Source organism: Saccopteryx bilineata, chromosome X, assembly GCF_036850765.1.
Source record: "Saccopteryx bilineata isolate mSacBil1 chromosome X, mSacBil1_pri_phased_curated, whole genome shotgun sequence".
In the NCBI taxonomy this organism is placed as follows: domain Eukaryota; kingdom Metazoa; phylum Chordata; class Mammalia; order Chiroptera; family Emballonuridae; genus Saccopteryx; species Saccopteryx bilineata.
Window position 1 is genome coordinate 128,213,755 of NC_089502.1, and position 18,271 is coordinate 128,232,025.

An 18,271-nucleotide genomic window follows, 5' to 3' on the forward strand; every position below is an offset into this window, starting at 1 on the left:
AAGACATATTCTATTCATTTTCAAGAAAGCATGTTTCATGTTATTTATTCAAACTGCTTCAAACTAAAAGGGCCAATAAAGGAAAAAATTTTCAACTATGAAAAATGGAAAGGGTACTTGTTGAGTAAGTTGTCACTTTATCCCCATCAACATCACCTCTGGCTGTAATTCTTTTTCACCTTTAAAAAATGTAATTACAAAATGATATATGTGAATTAAGGTTCCAAGCATAATGACATACTACTAACATGAAATTAAGCCAATTAAGAAGGCAATAAATATGATTCATTAAGGTCAAGTGCCTTTCCCCAATTTCCCTACATAAACCTAAGCCTAAGAATTTTCAACTGGCACAATAACTCCTCTTCTTGGTATTCATCCTCCTTAGCTTTCTACTGGGGTTTGACAGATAATCAATCCCCTCAACAACTTCAAATTCTCTTCTGCAGTTTCTTTAAACTGGGTTCTACTTCTCTTCCCACCTTCCCAACTGTTGTTTACTCTGCCTCCCCTCACCCACTACTGCACCCTTTGCCCAGGATGGTACTTTTCTTCTTCTTTTTTGATTAATTTTAGAGAGACAGAGAAAGGGAGAAGGGGAGAAGATTCGTTTATTGCTACACTTAGTTATACGTTCACTGGTTGCTTCCCGTATGTGCCTGGACTGGGAACTGAACCCTCAACCTTGCCGTTTTGGGGACAATGCTCCACTCCAACCAACTGAGCTAACTGGCCAGGGCCACTCAGCCCGCTTCTCTTCTGCCTTCTCTTTACTCCATGGTGTCAACTACCATTTACACAAAGATGATTCCCAAACCCACATACTCAGGCTAGCATCTAACATTTTTACCAGATCGTCTGCTGAAGACTGTCACCAGGATAAAGCCCTGCTTCTCCTGACAGGACCACTATGGCCTTTTCCTTCTTCTACGCTCACATTCAGTCAGGTTGTCACACCCTGTCCATTCCTTGTCCACAATTTTGCAGGAATGTGTCCCCTTCTTTTTATTCCTACTGTCACCATTCTCTCTCAGCTTCATATTTCCTAATCCCCGGGAAACAAAAATAACCTCTCAAGTGGCCTTTCACTCCTTTCTGCCACTCCCACAACAAATGACTAGGAATCTTACTACAATTAAGGGCTGGTGCCAAGTCCTGAGGCAGCCTCATCCTCCAAAGCACCGCTCTGATTATGGCACTGCCCTGCTCAGAAAGCTTCAACAGTTCCCCAATATTCAGGGTGCTCTGAAAAGCTCAGCCGAGCACCACAACTGACTTATTAGCCATTATTCCCATCCATTTCCTAAAAGACATTATGGCCCAAATAAAGGGTATTTCCTCATCTTATTTTTACTTAGGTGATCCAGTAATTCCTCAATGAACGGATTTGACTAGTCACTTTTCTATTTTGTCACTATAAACATTCAAGTCAGTAAAATACATGTTTTGCACTTCCAAGCAGAGATGACTATACTTCAGCTCTGTAATCTTCAGTGGGGTTAGAAGTAATTCCTGACCATAAGAATGAAACTAATGTTGTTAGAATGGAACCTGCTCAGAAGAGTTCTAAGGACTGTGATGAAAGTAAAGGTGCCCCTGACTTGGCTGCAGGAACCAAGCTCAGAGACCAGTTGAATCTGAAGACAAACAAGCAGAAAGAATCTAACAATTTGGGTGAACACGTGCTAACAATTATCAAATGCCCTCAAAATAGTTCTGGGACCCCCCCTCTTTCACCTCAAGCTCAGTAAAATATTCCCTTCCCAATTATAGGAGCTGTGATCCTGAAACTGCTGTAGAAGAATTCACAATTTTTTTAAAAGTAGTTTTAAGGGGAAAATGAAGGGAAATTCAGGAAATTCACAAAAACTTCCTTCCATTCATTAAAATATAGCAATAAAAATAGTGTACCAAGTTAATAGGTATAGAAATGGCATTTTAGCTATCTTAAATCAGGGATAATGAAAACAATTTATTTCTGTTTTCTATCTCTTGATGCCTGGATCCTTTCATGATCTCCCTCTTGGGCAAGTTAACAGGGTGTTTATATAATCACTTTGCTTTTTGCAGCTAATATGCATACAAGAATTACTTTTCTGCTTTTGGTCTCCCAAAAATTCAGTGTCTTTTAATTTTATGACTCAACTCTAGTTCCTCTCCCTAAGTCACACCCAATGAACCAAATCATATTATACACAACAGATGGAACTGCTGAAGCTGCCGGAAAGCCAAACAAAAGCAGATCCGTTTATAATAGAAATTTTCTTAGGGAGAAACTAGAACTGGTAAAAATTTGCAATTTAAAGCCTTATTTAAATTCTAAAAGCTTAACCTTTTAAAATTTGGTCCTAAAATGACAAGCCTTCCCTAAAGATTTATTTTTCCAAAGTCCCTATTTATGCTCAGATTAGAAGCTGCCAATACACTCTCTGAATTCAGCTGCATTGATATTTTATAAACACTAAGCACCACACCTTTTAAATGCCTTTGTCTTTAAGACTGTAGCTTGTTATTAGGAAATGCATATACTTTCAAACTATTAATAGTTTTCAATGTAAAGCGGTAGAGCCTCCTTAATGAAGTATTACTATTCAATGCACTCACTATTTATTAATCCATGCTTATTACATAACATTCTACTGTTTATCATAATGTACAGCTCATCTCTTCGGATCACACGTTTTTTATTTTGTAGTGTATTTAAAACTTGTTTAGTAGCTTTTGTTGAGATTGTGAACAGAAATCCTATTCACGTTTCCTCTAATCAAGTATTCTCCTTTAGTTGCAGGTGTAATGGAGTAGAGTGTTTGAAGCACTTGACGTGATCAAAGGATAAAGACAGTGTTTTGACATAACATGAAGTGGAGATTAATTTATAGACGACATTGTACATGAAATAAATGAAATAAAACGCCAGGGGAAAACTTTTTGAAAGGGTGACTTCTGGCAAATGTAGCATATGATGAAAAAGGTCAGTATATCTTATTGAACTCCTTAATGAGTAATGTGTTTCCTTGTATTAAAAAATCTTTCTGATAATGCATTAGAATTGTTTTTTCAGATTAAAGCATTTTCACTTTCATGTTACTTTAGTCAAGCTAATAAATGCTTTCCTTAGTTTTCTAGTTACTAATTGTAAAAACATGTATTGCAGCATTTTGTTTTTAAACTTAAATATTCTCAAACTACGAAACTTCTTCCTTTCTTGCCAGATCACCAACACAGTAACTTGACTAAGTCTACTTTTCCCTCACCAACATGAATCCATACTTCCTGTTCAAGTTTTTTCTAAACATCATACATGACCCTGACATGGGTCTTTAAGGTTCTGTAAACTCAGTGCTAACACTAACAATGCTCTCTGAACATCTTAAAACACTGGCAAGAATATAATTTCAAGCCTGACCTGTGGTGGCGCAGTGGATAAAGCATCGACCTGGAATGCTGAGGTTGCCGGTTCAATACCCTGCACTTGCCTGGTCAAGGCACATATGAGAGTTGAAGCTTCCTGCTCCTCCCCCCTTTCTCTCTCACTCTCTCTCTCCTCTCTAAAATGAATAAATTAAAAAAAAAATTTTAATTAAAAAAATAAAATAAAAGAATATAATTTCAACCTTTCCAACAACTATACAATTTTTACTTATTTATTTTTAATTTATTGATTTTTAGAGCAGGAAGAAGGGAGAGAGAACGAGCGAGACAGGAACACCAATCAGTTCCTGCATGTGCCCCAAACCGGGATCAAACTGGCAACCTCTGCACTCTGGGACAACACTCTAACAAGCCAAGCTATCCAGGCAGGGAAACCACCATAAAATTTTTAAACTGAAAATTGCAGAATTGGCCCTGGCCAGTTTGCTCAGTGGATAGAGCGTTGGCCCATCATGCAGACGTCCGGGTTCAATCCTGGTCAGGGCACAGAGGAGAAGCGACCATATGCTTCTCTTCCCCTCTCTCTCCCCTTTCTCTCCCCCTTCCTTTCTCATAGCCAGTGGCTCGACTGGTCGGAGCATCAGCCCCAGATGAGGGTTGCCAAGTGGATCCCCGTCAGGGCACATGGTCTATCTTCCCTCCTCTCACTTTAAAAAAAAAGAAAAGAAAATTGCAGAATTATGGAGTGTTTATACACCGATCTTTTGCTAATGCAGTTAGCAGTATGTTTTGTACCTATAACTTAGTAAGTCCTTTAAAAAAATAATAGGCTGGCCTGACCTGTGGTGGTGCAGTGGATAAAAGCGTCAGTCTGGAATGCTGAGATCACTGATTCAAAACTCTGGGCTTGCCTGCCTGGTCAAGGCACATATGGGAGTTGATGCTTCCTGCTCCTCCTCCTTCTATCTCTCTTTTCCCTAAAAATGAATAAATAAAATCTAAAAAAAAAAAAAAAAAAAAAGCTTGACCAGGCAGTGGCACAATGGATAGAGCGTCAGACTGGGACACGGAGGACCCAGGTTCGAGACCCAGAGGTCACCAGCTTGAGCGCGGGCTCTGTGGCCTCTGCCTCAGGCGCTAGAATGGCTCTGATTGCCACAGAGCCACGCCCCAAGATGAGCAGAGCATCACACCCTGGTGGGCGTGCCGGGTGGATCCCAGTCGGGTGCATGCAGGAGTCTGTCTGGCTGCCTCCCCATTTCCAACTTCAGAGAAAAGACAAAAAAAAAAAAAAAAAAAAAAAAAAAAATTCCACTCATAAGGATAACTGAAAAAGTACCAAGACTTTTTTAAAGGCAAATACTTATATTGAGAAATCAATCCTGCTCTTGAATATGTTGTATCAGTAGTATCAATACTCTTAACCTCAACATTCAATCAAAATGCCAATATACTTTTGTTGTAAATCAACTGACCTTATATATACAGGCCTGCTTTCAGACTTGATTCTGTTCCATTGATCAATCTGGCTTTTGCATTGTTTTTTTTTTCTTTTGTACTGTTTTAATCACTGTAACTTCATAATAAACTTTGATATATAGTTGTATAAGTCTTCCAACTTTTTTTCCAAGATGCCTTTGCTATTCCTGGCCCTTGCACTTCCATATAAATTTGAGAACTAATCTGTCAAAAAAAAAGTCCTATTGGATTTTCAGGGTGTTTTTCTATTGATCTGAGGAGAGGGAGAGAAGCATCAACACACTGTTGCCCTTAGTTGTTCCATCTGGCTGTGTACTCACTGACTGCTTCTCCTATGTGCCCTGACCGGGGATCGAACCTACGACCTAGGGGTGCCAGGATGATGCTTCATCCACTGAGCCACCAGCCAGGGCCAGGTTTTGTTTTTTTTTTAATTAAACTTAGTGGGGTGACATCGGTTAATAAAATCCTGTTGGGGTTTTGACTGGGATTGCACCAAATCTCTACATATCAAAACTGACATTTTTGTAATATTAATACTTCCATCCATGAACATTTTATCTTTCCCCAAAAATCTAGTTCTTTCACTTCTCTTAGTAATGCTTTTATTAAAGGTCTTAGTATGCTTTGTTGAGTTTATTTCAAGATATTGGATGTTCTCTGACCTTATTATAAACTGTACTGGCTTTTAAATTTGATTTTTAGTGCTCTTGCACTCTCTTGTTAGTGGTGGGCAGTGGCTGCTGAGTGGGAGGCAGAGAACCACAGCCTACACAGGGACAGTCTCCCTGCCTCTCCCCCTTTCCACTCGCCACCAGTGCTAGCCAGCATGTCCATGGTGCTGCCGGATTGCTGGCAGACAGGCTGGCCCCAGGGGGTCAACCAGTTTGGCAACAAGTACTTGCAGCAGACTAATCCCCTCACTTTGGAGCACACCCTCTTGCCAATTATACTTCTGGTAAAAAAGAGCCCCTCTATGAGGACAGCTCTGTTGCAGCCAGATTTCAATGCATGGAGGAGGAATTCGATAAAATTGGAATAAGGGCTGTAGAAGGGATTCCGATTGTACATGAGCACCAGCTACTCCATGTATTACTGCTAGAACTAGGAAAACTTTCTTCAAACTACCTGCTGATGAACTTAATCCAGGAGAAGATAAAGTTGAAGGACTGAAACACTTAATGACAGAGATACTAGGTCCTCAAGATGGGGTCCTGCAAGACTGGGTCATTGATGACTGCCTTGGTAACAGGTGGAGACCAAACTGTGCATCTCCTCAGTATCCATATTTTCCTGTACATATTACAAAACCAAAGGGACGTAAGTTGGTTTTGGTTCAACGTCAAGAAAAAGCCTTGTTTGCAGTCTCTAAAAATTACAAGCTGGCATCCACACCATTGTTTGAATTGTGTGACAATTCATCAGGATATGGACCCATCATTTCTAGTCTCCCTCAGCATTTGAGCAGGTTAAATTTTTTTTTTTTCCTAGAAGCTGGAAACGGGGAGAGACAGTCAGACTCCCACATGTGCCCGACCGGGATCCACCCGGCACGCCCACCAAGGGCGAAGCTCTGCCCCTCCAGGGCCTCGCTCTGCTGTGACCAGAGCCACTCTAGCGCCTGGGGCAGAGGCCAAGGAGCCATCCCCAGCGCCCGGGCCATCTTTGCTCCAATGGAGCCTTGGCTGCGGGAGGGGAAGAGAGAGACAGAGAGGAAGGGTGGGGGGAGTAGAAGCAAATGAGCGCTTCTCCTATGTGCCCTGGCTGGGAATCGAACCCGGGTCCCCCGCACGCCAGGCCAACGCTCTACCGCTGAGCCAACCGGCCAGGGCCTGAGCAGGTTAAATTTTATATACAACTGAATTCCTGAAAATTGGAGAAGTAAAAGATATCTCTGTGAGCATAGCTCTACCCAGTATACAATAAACATGGTAGAAAAGTTTTATCTCTTTCCCAATCCCTATATTGCCACCTGCTTTCTTTTTTCTTTTATTTAATTGTGTTTACATAGATTCTAGGGTCACTCCGAATGCCTCCTCCCTCCCCCCATTCCCCTCAACATCTCCCTTGCCCCTCTCCCTACAGCGCCCTCCCCTTCCCTTCAGGTTTATCCCATCTATCATCCCCTTTCCCTCTGTCCTCTTTTCCTCTGGTCCCTTTGATCCCTCTCCTCTGTCTCAATTCCATTCCTCAGTTCTCATTATTCCTTGGATTCCTCAAATGAGTGAGATCATATGATATTTTTCTTTCTCTGCCTGGCTTATTTCACTCAACATAGTAGTTTCCAGGTCCCTCCATATTGTTGCAAAAGGTAAGATTTCCTTCTTTTTCATGGCCCCATAGTATTCCATTGTAATATGTGCCACTGCTTTTTAATCCACTCGTCCACTGATGGACACTTGGGCTGTTTCCAGATCTTCGCTATCATGAACAATGCTGCCATAAACATGGGGGTGTTCTTTTTTTCAGTCGATGATATGGTGTCCTTGGGATATATTTCTCTAAGTGGGATGGCTGAGTCAAAGGGCAGTTTTCTATTGTTTGATCAGTAAAATTGATATGAAGAACTAGATAGCGGTATAAACAAATATGATGTTTAATTTGCTTTAGTTTCTACTTATACATTTTTGTACATTAAAGAGACTTCCAAAATTAAAAATTAACTTGATTTTTAAATTTATTTGTTAGTATAAAAAATATAATTAATTTTTTACATACCAATATCCCCAACTATAATGCAATAAAATTAGAAATAAATGTCACAGCTCTAGCCGGGTAGCTTCAGCTGGTTAGAGCATCGTCCCAAAACACCCAGGTTGTGGTTTTGATACCCGGTCAGGGCACATGCAATAATCAACCAATGAAAGCACGAATAGGTGGAACAACAAATCAATGTTTCTCTCTATCCCTTCCTTCTTCTCTCTAATATCAATTTTTTAAAGTTAAAAAGAAAAGTCACACAGATAACAAAAAAATCCCACTAATTTTAAACAAAGTTCTAAATAATTCAATGGGCAATAAGAAAATTATGGAAATCAAATATATTTAGGACTAAATAATAAAAATTCATATAAAAAATCATCACATCCAGTTATAGTGCAGAGGAAAATTTGTAGTTTGAAAGCCACATATTATAAGAGTAGAGATTAAATACTAGTGAGCTAAACTTCCAATTTAAACTTCTTAAATGTTAGAATAAATGCAAATAAAGTAGAAGAAAAGAAGTATTACCAAATGAGCAGAAAGAGAAACGGTCAATATGAACTATTTGAAAAGTCTTAATAATAATAGTCAATTTACTGACAGCACTGATCAGGAAAAAAGGAGCAAATTATTCAAATTACATATTTTAAAGTCATTAGAGAAACCTGTATCTTATACCAATTTATGTGAAAATTTAATTTTTCTAAAATATACATTTTGTATAAATAACAAAATAACTTAAGAAAAAACAGAAAGACTTACCACCATGAAAAAAACTTCATCAAAAACCAACTCACAAAAGACACCATGTAGTTTCACAGATTAATTCTAATTTTCAAAAAACAGATTATATTTTTTAAATACAACTTGTTTCAAGACGAAATACTCCCCAACTCATAGTTAGCATAATCTTGTTTGTTATCAAAATAATACAAAGCCTACATGAAAAAGGAAGAGTACATGCCAATAACAAAGGAATGCAAATATCCAGGGAATCCAAAAACAATTTAAAATAGAATATCCACAGCTTCCAGGCAAGTTAACAGACTGAAACTAATACAATACTGAATGTCAATTGTAATTAAAAACTTTAATTTTAAAAAAGAAAATCTATAATGCAACTCACCAGACCAGTAGATACAGCAGAAGCATTAAAAAAAATCAACTCCTGTTCACAATGAAACTCTAGAATAAGCAGAAGAGAATGTAAACTAATAACATCTACTCCCTACAAAAAATCCCCATAGTTTCATACTTAATGATATTGGAAGCACTCCATTAAAGTACCTAGACAAGGATACCTGTTACCAATGCTTTTATTTAACACTGTGCTAGTAGTGACATTCAATGCAATTTTTAAGGAAAAAAAAAAGAAACAGGAAGCAAAAGTAATGGAAAACAAAACACTATTCACACACAACCACTTAGAAAATACAGAAGAATTATAAAGTGTTATTACTCCCACATTTTACTGATTTTAAAGATACTACCAATTATAAGTTGCATCCTTATTCTATATACAACTAAGAAAAAACACTGCCAATTAAAATAATGCTCTACTTTATTATCTAGAATTTTCATTTTAGACTTAAGAGACAATTCTTTTAGACTTATTTTTATCGTATCTTGTGCATATATAGAAAGAAAAATAAAAGCAAAAGAAATTGGTAGGGGCCCTGACTGGTTGGCTCAGTGGTCGAACGTCAAACCAGTGTGTGGAAGTTCCAGGTTCAATTCCTAGTCAGGGCACACAGGAGAAGCAACCATCTGCCTCTCCCCTCTCTACTCCCCTCCCACAGTCATGCCTCGAATGGTTAGAGCAATTTGGCCCGGGGCACTGAGGATGGCTCCATTGCCTCATCTCAGGTGCTTTGAAACCACTCGGTTGCCGAGCAACGGAGCAGGCTCCAGATGGGCAGAGCATCACCCTGTAGGGGGCTTGCAGGGTGGGTCCCAGACAGAGCACATGCCAGAGTCTGTCTCTTTGCCTCCCTGCCTCTCACTTAATAAAAAGAAATTGGTAAGGTATTCCTAAAACTTCATATTTGGGTTCCCACTATGTATTATTTTTCTACTCAAAGTTATTCAGTCTTTCCCAACAATATTGCCCTCTGCCAAGAGTGATGCAGCATTTACTAAAATGCTGTTATTATCTTTGGGACTTTCTTTCCAGTCCGATGCCCACTCGCCATTTCTTCTACCTTCAATTGTATTGTTTGGCATGAAACAGCACAACAATGCACATACTCACTTAAGTGATGACAAAATAAAGAGTCTTGACCAAGTTTGTGCATGTGCAGGCAATAACTACATATATTAAGACTGCTGCCTGGACAACACTGATTATAGGATACCATCAATTCAAGATTTATTCTGATTTCAGAGATGTTAAAACTTAAGGCGGGAAGTGCATCTTGGAATCTATGAAATACAGTAATATAAGTTTAGCAAGGTTACATGTCAATACGTAAGTGCATAGTGCACCCTATATATCCGTGATAACTAAATAGAAATAATAACTAAAGGAAAAGCCTATTCATGACAACAAAAATTACACAGTATTGACCAAAAAAATCTAACAAAAGTTGTGCAAGAGCTTTTATAAAAAGCAGTAGAGCATAGCCAGATTCAAATTCCAGCTCCACTACTTAGCATATATCTTATCTGTACCTATACATCTATTCTATAAATTTGATGTGACTAGAGTAAGAATACACGGGCTATATTAACCCCAAACAGGTAAGCAGTAGGGGCAGGGGTACTCAGCTCATGTGGTATACCTTAATACACACACACACACACACACACACACACACACACACCCCTTGGTCAAAGGACACACTGAGCAGATGCTTGAATAGTTGAAAATTATTCAACTACATAAAACTCTGTACCTAATAATTGACAGAATTGTTTTCAGAGATAATGACCATGTGCCAGGTACAGGTTGGGGATAAGAATAAAACTGTTTCTACACTCAAAGTTTAGAAAAGATGACAAAAACATAAACACAGGCCCTGGCCAGGTACTCAGCTGATTAAAGCACTGCCCCAATACGCCTAGGTTTCAGGGTTTATCCCCGAGCAGGGCGCGTGCGACAATCACCAACGGCAGCATGACTAGGTGGGACAATGACTGGATGATTCTGTCTCCCTTCCTCTCTAAAAAAAATAAACACACACACACAGTTAAAACATAACAAATTAAATGCTAAATTAAGGATGTCCACATTGCTATATGAGACAAAGAAAGAACAAGCCTGGGAAAATAATGATGCCATTAAGAGAGAGAAAGCTAGAAGCAGGTGTTGTTTTAGGAGCTTTGGGTTAAAAATATTTTTTTTAAATAGTATCGGGCATCTACTCACTATGTGCCACATAAATTTGGTTTCAGCCATGTTGGGAGAGTCAGACGCCAACATGGCCCGTAGGCAACTAGAAATGCTAGATGAGAACCTAAAGGAGACGATGGGCATGGTATGAAACAGTGCAACCAGGGGAGAAGATAGGAGAAAAAAGGAGAGAGGATTGACCTTGAGGAAAATCTCATGACAGAAGGCAGAGAAGACAGGGTTTCTGAAACGCGGAACACTTCTATATAATGCACCCGGTGACATGCTGTGGAACAGTCACTCAATTCAGGAATAAGTGGGATAAAAAGAAATAAAAGTACTGGTGAAAGAAAAAAGGTGAGGTTTTTTGCACAATGAGCAAACCTAGGAATGTTTATATGGGAGGGAAAGGCACCAGCGGGGCTCGAGGCAATGATGCAGCCGGCAGACTCAGCTACAGAGCTCCCTCCCAAAGGAAGGGTGGGGTGCACAGGCAGAGCAGCTGGGCCTCAAGGAGGCCCACTCCTCCAGCAGCGCAAGAACCAGAAAGGGAGGAAAGCCTAGGCAGAGACAGAGGCAGCGCATGACAGGGAAGGAAAGAAACGCAAATGCTTAGTTCAGATGATCATCTCTCCTTCTGGCTTAAATAAAAGATTAGGTGATCTCCGCTAAGGCTGAGGGGTTTCAGGGCAGGCTGAGGCATTTTAGAGTGAAAAGGTCTGGACTCGCCAGTGCGCACAAACACATAATAAAAACAGGATCATCAGTGACAATACAAGTGCAGACGGGGTTAAAGAAAAAACATTTTAAAAAGCAATATGGAAAAACATCGTTTTAATGTATTGTGAGCGTGTTTTTTAAAAAGGAAATTTTCATCTATCTGAAACATCCACATAACTTAAAAACTAACACCTCATTTAATCCAAGATGGTAGGGTAATAAGGTTTCCCACAGGTCAGTTTTTGAGATCAAGGCCTACCTTTTCACCCAAAAAGCATTTTATATGTAACTCTTTGAGATAGAAATCCTTCTAGACTAGGCACTTAATCTGTCTTTGTCATACAACTTGAGTCTAACAATCTTTATCTTGAACATTCACTCTTGTACTAAAACATCTATGGCTGCTATACTGTGTACACAGCAACATTCTCCTTCTTTGAGCTTTTCTATGTCTTTCCCAGCTGTCACGATAGAAAGCAACTGGTTCTTCTACATTTCTTACCATACATTTATTACCACCTCGACAGCCCAGCCCACATTAGCAATTTGCTTCCAGCGGCCCCCTACAATGCACTTTCTTAAACATCTCAAAACCAAGGCCATTTATAACCACCACGAGAAACTCCAATTCCTTCCCGCTAAACAAGTTTCTAGTGAATACTTGTGTTTTATGCCATAAAATTCTAGGACACACATTCCCACATATGCATCTATAATAGTCAAATATGAATCAAAATATGAGAAGGTTTTGCTTAGCAAACAGCTTTAGTAAGTCTCTCAAACAAAACGCTGATTACTCTGACCAGGGGGGAGAACAGGGATGCAAAGGGCCTTATGAAGGCCACTGCCTTTTCAGGAACCGGTTCTTCTAACCTACTTCTCAAAACTGACTTCTTAAAAAATTACCATGGGAATGCTTCCAGGTTCATGCCTCATTTTAGTAAGGTAGTCCATGGCACTAGTCCTGTCTCACCTGGTAAACAAGAAGTCAGAAGCCCCTCCCCCCGTGTACTAGAGAAAGTACACTGAGCAAAAGGTTATTTGGGATGAGAAATTAGGATAGAAAAAGCAGCAGCTACCTAGTAGATGGACCATTGGAAAAGTAGCAAAATTGGTTTCACTTCTGAACATTCTTCATAGTCATTCCAGTAGTGAAAACAGTAATAAATGCACTACTCCCATTATTTCTCAACTTGGAGACTTTTCCTGGTTTCGAGGAACTAGTAGGCAAATACAAAGCCTGGCTCAGGTGTGTCCTAACCCAGCTACCTGAGGACTCCCTGGGCTCTGCCGTCGGGTATAAATAAGCCTTTCCAGCTGGCAAGCAAGCTCTTCCACCATCTCCCTTTCCTGGCCAGAATTCCCACCACTCCCCTGCCTACACCATCTACTCCAGCCAAACTGGAAATGCTTGTTATTTTCCCAAGAACCTTCACCCTTGAAATGCCCTTTCCCACCACCGCCTAATCAAGTCCTACCCATCTTTCAGTAACCTCAGAATGTCAGGGGTGCTTCCCTGATGCTCCAGAAGGAAGCCTCGCCTTCCTCTGAAACCTCAGGCATTGGCTGTACCTTCCACGCAGCACCTCAACGACCACTGAACAACCCAGTTCTTGCGTCCTGGTTGCATAGAAGAACCGTTTGCATCCTTCTCAGCACCCAGCACAATGCATCACTAACACTGGGCTCCGAGTTTACGGAGGAGTTGTACAGTTTGCAAGGATAAGTACTCTAAGGGATGAAATTCCACCTCCGAGTTTTTCAAATCAAATCAAGAAACCTAAAAACCACGATCGGTCCATGAACAAAAAATACTGCATCACGCATTATGTTGTCTTTCGGGAAAGAGAATGAAAAACTTTCTGCCCTTTCCTTACTCCTCAAAAAAAAAGTAAATACTACCAACAGATCACTAAATAGCTTAAATGCACCTTTCAAGCAAGCTGTTTCCCAAAAAATGGGCTCAAAGGACTCCTTCAAAATGTTATTCCTCCGTTTCGCGCTGTGCACTTTGCACTTTTCCCCCTATTGGATAAGAGTGGTGAGAACTACTTTCCTATGAAATTTTACTCCATTGCTTCAGACACTGAAAAAGGAAAGGCAATGGCTGTTGGAAAACAACCGCATTGGGGGCGCCCTAGCTGCCAAGTATGACTTCGCTTGGCGGAAAGTAAGATGTCTGGAGGTGCCACTTGCCGCGGCGAGCCCCGATGCTTAGGCTGCCCTCGGCCCCGACCGCCCTCGGATGACTGCAAGAGCGAGGGAAAGCCGCGGAGCGGGGGCGCCCGGGCGGCGGCGGTCATGGCCGCCTGCCGCACCTCAGCTAAAATGCAGCGGAAGCAGCAGCCCGTCACGGGGCTGCGCGAGTCAGGCAGGAAGGTGGCGCTGCCGCCGAGCGCCTGGAGCCCATCATGGCGGCGAGGGCAATGGCCGCCGCGGGGAGCGAGCCCGCCCCCTCCGCGCACACGCTGCCGCGCCGGGCCTCCGGGGCCCGTCACCGGAGCCGCCGCCGCCGCGGCCCGCTCTCCAACCCCCCCTCACGGGCTCTAGCGGAATTTTCTTTTCCCACACCGCCTTCAAGATGGCGGCTCCCCGTCCCGGCAACCCCTTCAGTCGTCCCCTGCAGCAGGCGCCGAGCCGCCGCCATCTTGTCCCCCGTCCCTCCCCCCCTCGCCGATATTTACATAGCGAAAATCGGCCCGGTCGGCCTGCGGCCTTCACCTCACGCCTGCAGCCTTCGCCTCCCGGCCAGGCCTCGCCCCTGCGCGGTGCCCCGGGCCGGCCGCGGCGTGACCCGAGGCCCCTCAATCGGCCCCCGAGCCACCTAGCGACCCTCCCCCAACCCCCGCCCGTTCACTGAGCGCGCCTCCGCCGCCGCTCGGGGCGGCCCGGCTCCTCCCCGGGCCTAACTGCGGCCTCCTCGGGGCCTGCTCGGCGCCGCGCGCCACGCCGCCCGGCCTAGCGCGGAAGGGCGCCTCGCGGGCCGCCGACCAGGCCGGGACCAGGCCGCTCCAGGCGCGCTAGGCCCCGCGGCCGCGGCGGCGCCCGGAACTCACCGGACGGGCGTGCGAACGGGCGGGCGGCGACGGCGGCGGCTGCTGCAGGCCGGCCTTTCTCTGGAGCACTGGGCCGGGCTCCGGCTGGTGGGGCGGGCGGAGGGAGGGAGGAGGGGCCGAGCTCGGAGCTGACAAAAAGCGGCCCAGCTCCCCGGCACGGGCCCGCCGTCAGCACGTCACGTCACCGCCCGGGAGAGAGCCCCAGGAAAATGCGGAAGGGTAGAGGGGCCCCCTCCTCCGCCCGGTGGGTCCCCCTAGAGCCCCGGGTCGGCGAAGCTCCCGCCCGGCCACCAGGGAGCCCAGTGGCCTCGCTGGCGCGGGGTCTCCGGCGGCCAGAGTCTCCGTGACAGCGCCCCCCTTCTTTCCACCTCCTCCGCGCTCCCGCCCGCCGCCGCCACACACGCGCCGCTGCTGCCGCCGCGGCCGTAAAGCCCGCGCGGGGCCCGGCCCGGCCGCCCCCCACCATCTCCCGTGGGCCGCGGCCGCCCCCCGGGCCCTCCTCGGAGACCTACCGCCTGCCCACGCCGCCCTGGCCGAGGCGCCTGCTCGAGTTGTTTGCAGGCCCTCAGACCCCCGCCCGCAGTAAATGTGTTTTCTTCATCCCCGTGGCTGGAGAAGAAGATAAATTTAGCAACCCCCGCCGTCCCCTGCTTTCGCTTAAAAAAAAAAAAAAAAAAAGTCTTCGAAATAAAATGAAATAGGCTTCCCAGCCTAAGTGGGTATGTGAGCAAGAGCAGGGGGAGAAGGGGGATCCTAGAGCAACTACCAAACTGCTTTTTTTTAAAAATGTTTTTAATAAGCATTCAGCCAGAAAGCCTAACTGATTTTATTAGTTTGCGGGGGCGGGAAAAAAAATGACGAAAAGGGTAACAGTTTGAAACTGGTTTCGCACATTGCATTGAACAGGGATTATTAATGTATATTTTCTATATAACTTTCAGAATTTGGGAGCCTATGAATTGGAAGTCTTGAGTAATTGTTTCATAAATCATCAACTTTTCACATTCTCTAATAAATATGGGGAGAGGTAGCAGAATTGGGTCTGGATGTTTTTTTACAAACTACTTAAGCCTCTTAAAAGTTTTAAAAGACTGGTGAACATGTTTGATTAAACCAAGCATTCGTCGACCCCCAAAATGTGTCTTTTCCGTTTTCATTAGTTTAATTTTTAGGCTCTTTCCATATTGAACTTGGGACTCAAACTATGTTTAAAAGTTAATAGTTAAATGGTAAATAGTGTGGTCTTTAGTCAGGAATCTGACATGCTTTACTCTTTAGTTCACTAAATGTTAGATAACATTTTAAACAGTACAGAATACAAAAGTTTTCAAACAAACGTGTGAAATCTCTTTAAATACAGAAACCATCTATTTTAGTTTCCTGTCATAACATTTTAAAACTCCCAGAATGCAAGTTGTCCTTTCCCTCAGACATCTTACAAACCAAAGGTACAATAACAAGAAATCTCTGAGACTACTGGATGGCAATTTTACTCTCACGGCTTCAGCTTTTTTTTTCAAGTGATTAAATTTCCTTTCAAAAATGATAAATGACAACGTCTTCATCATTCATAGAAAACCCCATCCGGCTGTGATCTAGACTCTACTCACAGAAAGGTATATAAAACTAAGTGAGGAACAATGAGAAACAGCTCGTATACTCTAACACAACTTCAAAAAATTGATTACCAGCATTTAAGTATTTTCCAAGGACCTCTGTTTAATGCTCTGGTATGTCAAAAATGGGGTCTCATCATGCATGCAACTGTAAGCAGCATGAACACAAAAACCTAATGTCAACATTCTTGTTGGTTCCTCCACAGTTTCCATCAAATACTTCTAAGTCCACCAGTATGAAGCACTTAAGAAAAGAGTGTCAAGGAACACAAATGAAATAAAGTTTTCCTCAACTTAAAAGACCAGAATAGTTTAGGTATTAGTACTTTTAAAGAGCCCTTTGCCATTACTTTTCATGCATAAAGACTTAACTGATGAGAAACAAGGAAAGGAAAGCCTATTTCTATTAACTACTTTAGATAAATTTTACTAAAGTCCAACAAAAATGGTTCTATAGATGATTATACAGATGAGGTCAACTCTACTTTTTTTTTTTTTTTTTCAGTTTTCAAGAAAGGAAAAATAACTTCTTAAATCCATTTATGGAAGGCTGTAAAGAATAGTGTATGATAAAAATCATTTTACTAGAAATACCCTTAATATAAATACTCATGAGAAAGTGAAGGCACAAAGGAAGTGTGAATAAACAGCAGAGATCAGAAATCATTCGATACTCTTAATAAAATACAAAATAAAGTTCATGAAAACGTTCACAGTAAAATCTTAAGGACACCTAAGATCACTGAAAGCACTCGGTAACGAAGCACTGGGTGATTAACCCGACACCCTGCCCTTAAAGGACCTACTAAAGCCTATCCTGCATTGATACTTTCGTTCATTGTTTCGGTATTAAGGATCTATAGAGATCTGGGCACAGGAAATAAAGAGGTCTGGTGCTTGCCCTTGGGGAACTCTGAGTAAAGAGGTTGCCTGTGGCAGAATAAAAACATTCTTAAGTGCTTTCATTTTCTCACTTAAATAAACACAATAAAGGGAAATTTGATTTAGGGAGATTGAGAGCAGAACAGTTCCAAGGCATATGCTGTGAATACAAAATAGATGGTTTCCAAGCAGTCAAAGGGAGTTGGGTTCTGTGCTAAAATTTATTTGTTCCTTCAGAGCTGTTAATGTATATCAGATAGTTAAAAGCATCTACTCAAGGTTTTGACAGTGTTTTAATAACTTAACTTAAAATACCTGACATGTTTATAGGTCCTTGAGTCAGAAATAATACAAGGCCTTTCAATCACTTTTCCAGAGAAAGATTAGTCAGAAAAGAAGCTGTTAAAAAAAAAAGAAAAAGAAAAAACACTGTTGATTTTCACTCTACATCACTGACTGCTGGAAATCCAAATATGAGGCAGTAAATTATAAGGTTATGAGAAAATATAGACCTTCTTGAATAATGTTGTGGTAATTGATTATTTTATATCCCAAAGGTTAAAAAATACTTTCCCCTAGAAAGGTCCTAGTTTTATTGAACTAAGCATACCCTATAAAAATTAACCATTTGTCTGATCCTTGATAGTTAATTCATCTGTATTTATCTTAACATGAGCAAGTTGCATCATGTTGGAATTCAGCTGGCTATAATTAATGTCAAGTAAGAATTTTTTAAGAAAAGATCTTATTCATTCATTTTAGAGAGGGGACAGAAAGGGGGCAGGAGAGCAGAAAACATCAACTCCAAAAGCACCATCTCACATATATGCATGAACCAGGTAAGCACAGGGTTTTAAACCAGCATCCTCAGTGTCCCAGGTCAACGCATTATCTACTGCTCCACCACAGGTCAGAGACTAGGAAGGGTACTTCATCTGAGTTTTTAAGCCACACATCCTCCCCAAGGGAAATAATTTTAAAATAAACAATGACTGACAATTACATGATTTTCAAACAGTATTTTTCACATGAGCCATTAGTCAAAGAAGACATTGTTTAATTCCTGAAAATCACCAATAGGCACATTTTACTTAACGGATTATAAATCACAG

At 42.0% G+C, this 18,271-nt stretch overlaps 1 protein-coding gene and 1 pseudogene across 9 annotated transcripts in view; one reads left to right on the forward strand and one right to left on the reverse strand.

Moving 5' to 3' along the window:
* ZFX (zinc finger protein X-linked) overlaps positions 1–18,271 on the reverse strand; it is an 80,877-nt gene that overhangs the window by 24,847 nt on the left and 37,759 nt on the right. For 2 of the 9 annotated variants that reach the window (XM_066250571.1, XM_066250575.1), the window contains one exon: positions 8,681–8,739. The exons of 2 other annotated variants lie outside the window; for them this stretch is intronic. The gene's annotated coding sequence lies outside the window, so the exon portion shown is untranslated. Of the gene's footprint in view, positions 1–8,680; positions 8,740–14,289; positions 14,368–14,661; positions 15,084–15,173; positions 15,303–18,271 lie in introns of those variants that run through there. 5 more of the 9 variants (XM_066250574.1, XM_066250573.1, XM_066250576.1 and 2 more) reach the window with 5 other exon arrangements.
* On the forward strand, positions 5,681–13,459 carry LOC136317858 (cleavage and polyadenylation specificity factor subunit 5-like; annotated as a pseudogene).